This window comes from Wolffia australiana, chromosome 6, assembly GCF_029677425.1.
Source record: "Wolffia australiana isolate 7733 chromosome 6, ASM2967742v1".
NCBI classification, from domain to species: Eukaryota; Viridiplantae; Streptophyta; class Magnoliopsida; order Alismatales; family Araceae; genus Wolffia; species Wolffia australiana.
In genome coordinates this window covers 12,138,212-12,143,330 of record NC_135840.1, presented here as the reverse complement: position 1 = coordinate 12,143,330, position 5,119 = coordinate 12,138,212, and positions in this window count along the sequence as shown.

Sequence of the window (5,119 nt, the reverse complement as noted above, 5' to 3'; positions counted from 1 at the left end):
CTCGGCCAGGGTAACAGCTCATAAAATAGTAGAATCGGGATTTTTCTGGCCCACTTTATTTCAAGATGCACAGAAGTTTTACAATAATTGTTTAGCCTCCCAAGCCTCAATTAATATCAATAAGAAAGACCACATGCCCTTACAGCCTGTCTTAGAAGTAGAAATCTTCGACTTATGGGGAATAGACTTTATGGGACCTTTTCCTAACTCTCATGGGCATGAGTACATTCTGATGGCAGTCGATTATGTGTTAAAATGGGTATAAGCCATCCCTACTAAGACCAATGATGGCAAAGTAGTGACCAGTTTTATAGAAAAAAATATTTTTTATCGATATGGATGTCCTAGGGCTATAATTAGTGATGGAGGTTCTCACTTCGCCAATTACAATTTTAAAACCCTCTTGAAGAAATTTGATGTCCATCATCGAGTCACTACCCCTTGCCACCCTCAAGCTAATGGTCAAGTACAATTGTGCAATAGAGAGGTCAAGAAAACCCTAAGGAAAATAGTGCATCCTGATGGGAAAGATTGGTGTAAGAAATTAGATGAGGCATTATGGGCCTATAGGACAGCCTACAAAACCCCTCTAGGTATGTCCCCATTTCAACTAATTTTTGGGAAAGCCTGCCACCTACCCTTAGAATTAAAACACAAGGCTTTATGGGCAGTCAGGACACTCAATTTGTCTTTAGATCAAGCAGGCAAGCATAGAATCCTTCAATAACATTAGTTTGAAGAACTCAGGAATGAGGCCTATCAGAATTCAAAAATGTATAAGTCCAAAATGAAAGCATTTCATGATAAAAGCTTGAGGAGAAGGATATTTGTAGAAAATCAAAAGGTTTGGCTTTATAATTTGAGGTTAAAACTATTTCCTTGCAAACTGAAAACTAGTTGGGATGGACCCTTCATTGCGCAGGAAGTCTTTGAAAATGGAGCAGTCTTGATTTTAGATCCTGAATCTACAAAATGCTTCACAGTTAATAAACAAAGACTCAAACCATATTTACAGGATGAGGAGTTGCATGGACCCATTAACATCTCTTTAGACAAACCTCCTAATGATAGCAGCATGATCTAACTGATTAGTTAGTTTTTTTTTTTAATTATTATTTTTTCCTTGGGCTTTGTTTGTGTTTTCTTTGTTAAGTTTGCAAAATCAGCTGTTCGAGACCCAAGCCAACCATAAGATGGATCGGACAAGTCGTTGCCAACCACAAGACCTCCACTCCTTGGTTTGCCTTCTCTCCTTAGCTATTTAAGTTTTTTTTTACTTACCAGCATGTAGGAACATGCCATATTTCAAAGGGAGGGAGGTACCATGAAAACTTAGCTATCGACATCGCTGTAATTTTTTTTTATCAAACCAAGGATATTTGATGATCTCAGAGGATATTCAAGCAATGATAGACATAGCATTGAAATCCTTTTCAAGGATGAGTGGAGTTGAAAGACTTGACAGTCCAAGGATACCCGAGGTGAATTAAGCCTAGCTAAGTGCACGGATGTTCATATTAGCTGAATTTCACGAGTCTTAGCATCGTACTTCTCTCATCTTGTCACCCACTTCGCGTTGAGTTAACACTTACATGCATGAAACCTTTAGCTTTAGTGGAGGGTAGGGCTAGTGTTGGCTCAAAGGCATTACTACTTACTGATGTGAGTGAAGCTCCCTCAACCAAAGAGGGATACAAAACCTTGTTGGGGAAATAAGCTGCCAATCTATTAAGGACAGCATATGGGTAGTGAATAAGCGCCACTAAATGCAAAGCAAAGAAACTACACCAAAGTGCTACAAGCTTAAACCTTGAATCCTAAAAAGCAAAGTTGACTGTCATCAAATATGACCAACAAGCAGCAAATGTGAAATGAAAAAAAAAAGTGAAAAGCTGCATCCCATATGTTTGAGCCGATTGTATCATAGCCATTAGAAGTGAACCAGCATTAGCATCGCTCTCCACGGTTGTTCAGTAATGCTTTTGGGGTGTTAACTCAACCTTACCTCATATAACGTGTACTTACTTATATGTAATCTGTAGATCAAAAGTGCACTTAGTTTTGGGGTCAAGGCTGAAATAGATCCTTGGGAATTTCCCTAAGCTGACCATGTTCAATTGACAAAGACATCCCTCGATGAGCGAAAAAATCAAAACTATCAAAAACAAGCAGTCAACTAGTGATCATCATTTATCGTTACTCATGTTTCATTTCTAAGGGACTAGTAATTATTTAAGCTGGCGGGTATTTGATGACCATAATTATGTCATAAAATAATCAGGTAATTTTCATTAATCAAATCATTATTTGCATGCATTATTTCCATATTTACCATTCAAAGCATAATTCTTTACTAACCCCACTTGATTCAGAGAATCAAGTGGATTGGATCTTATCTTTGATTTAAATGAGCATAGATGTAGATGAAACCCAGCAAAGAAGGCACCTGATTATGCAAGATTGACTTACAAGATCTACAAGATGAAGGCCAATTTCTCAAAGGACTGAAAACCACTCACTTGGGCTAGCCCTAAAAGCCCAAGAAGCCCAAGAAGCCCAAGAAGCCCAAGAAGTGTACCCAAGAGGGGAAACCTCTAATTACTCTTTCAAAGAGTCATTTGGGGGGTCAGGAATTTCTGCCAAAACAGATTAGGGCTTGGAAGAGAAGAGGCTAGAGGCCCTCCAAGAGCTGATGAGCATTGGAGTTGCAAAGAAGAAGCAAGCTGAGGAGTAGCTTGAGCAAGACGATCACCACCTCGCCGCAAGGATTGTGACACAAGGTTACTGCGATTGCTTAGGTTTCAGTGATTGTGCACTTCTCCCTCTAAGATAGTCTAGGTTGGGTTGAAAAGCACTAATCAGTGTCTTTCCAACATTTTCCAACTAAAATTGTTCGTTTGTTCTAGGTAATCTGAAGTTTATTGTTCAGAAGTGTTCTTGTGATCTCCCCATTTCCATCAAGTCATCCATCTTTACAGATCTTCAGCTAAACAGCTAGCTCAAGCTGCGCAAGCAGCAGCGCCGCAAGCAGAAGGCCGTGCACAGGCAAGGCCGCCCGCAACGCCGTGCAAAGGCCCGCGCGCAGTCTGTGCACAGAAGGTTGCGCGCAGACAAGCCCGCATGCAAGCAATGCCCAGACCCACGCGCAGAAAGGCCACAGGCGCAGATCCGCGCGCAGAAGATTGCGTGCAGCCGAGGGCGCGCGCAGCGCCGTGCGGCGACGACTACGTGCAACCAAGGCCGCGCGCTAGGCCCACTCTCGCTCAAAGTTACAAGCACAGGGTTGTAACTCGGCAATTAGAGACGAGAGCCTGTAACTGAGCAGGGTTCTAAATTACTTCAGTATTCTTTTTAAGATTAGATTTTCTAAATCTAATATTCTGAAGAAGTTCCCTAAATTTTATCTACTGAAGATCCTTCTAAATTTTATTTGCATGAGACATCTATAAGTTAATTACTGAAGATCTTTGCATTGATTGGTAGGATAAATTATAGGAATTTGATAACATAATTTGCACTAAAAGAAATTATGATTTCATTATCTGCTCCTTGTGGTTTGACATCTTACTCGCCCTATGGCTGTGAGGTTAATTTTATTTTTTGACTGTCTCAATACTCACACGACTATCTAGTACAAACCAGTAAAAAAACCCTATAATTTGAGGTTATCACTGATCCCAGTCATCACCATTACCATCCCAATAGATACTGCCATAACATATTTTTTTTGAAATTACCGCCCTTATAGGTGTGTTAGTAAACAATGAATAATCAGAGCTACATTAATGAACACAACTCCAAATGTAAGCTGCTAAAGGGACTGAGTAAGACTTGTAATATCTGCTTCAATTCATAAAGAAGATGTTGGGGCAAACATATTCTTATGACATAGCATGTGACGGTCACGTGCTGCTTCCTTTTAACCTAAACTACCTGTTAAAATGGCTATTGTGCCCTAAATGTATATATTGGCATCTCAAAGAAATAGAAGATGACGGAGAGACGTATGAAACAACCGAGATGACTGAGATGAAAATGGAAATGATGATGAAATCCCCATTTTCTTCGTATCTCTTTGATTCAGAGGGACAACAATCGTCGAGTGTTTAAAGACTGATTGAGCTTTGCCAAATTTCTACTGACTAGAAGACAATGCTTTTTCTATCACTTCAACAACTTTGTCTTCCGACCACTCAAAAGACTATCTCTGATTTATGCTTGAGCTGCGTCAACCCAAACTGACCAGGAGGTTATCAGAACTTCAGCACAGCTGCACCAACACCATTTTTCTATTCCGAATTAGGTGTTAGTGTTCCTTTCTCCTTTCTGCCAGCTCCATACTAATTGATTAATACTTGCTCTTATACCACGAGTCTACTCATACAGTAGTATGGTAAAAGAGGGGGGTACGACAGAAACGCATTTTGGTTCTGGTCAACTTCATCTTGAGGACAATTTGTACACTCACCTACCTGTTACTTGATAAGCTTGATTTTTAGGTGATTTTACTGGTTATTTATCAGTTGATGCGTGTGAGGATTGAGCTTATACAACAAATTTATAACCTCACAGCTTAGGGCGAGTGAGGGTCGATCCATAGGGAGACGGTAAAGGAAGCAGAGAATTTCTTTCCAGCAAATCAGTCTATTTAATTTTCTAACTCTGAGTGTTAATCTCTGTAAAGAATTCTTCAGTCAAATTACAGAGATACGTTCCAAATATTGATTCAACTAATTCTTTAGTTAGATTGTTTCTAGTTAGGTTTATAAATAGCGTTCTTAAGGACTGGAATGGGCAGAACCGTCAGCAAGAATTTTCTTGTTGACGGTACTGCTTTTGTTCTTTGGGGCAAAAGAACAAGCACCCTGCTCACAGGCGGTGCCCTGTGTGTAGGGGTGTGCTCGCTCGCGGCAGCAGCTGCGCGCGGGCGTGGCCTGCGCGCGGGCTTGTCCTGCGCGCGGCTATTGCTACGCGCCGGCGCAGCCTGCGCGCGGGCGTAGCTTGTGCGCGGGATCCCTACGCACGGTGCTACTCGCGCGCGGGGTTCTCGCGCACGGGCGGCTGTGTGCAGGTCGATCCTGCGCACAGAAACCTTGGCCGCCCCCGCTATGCTCTACCT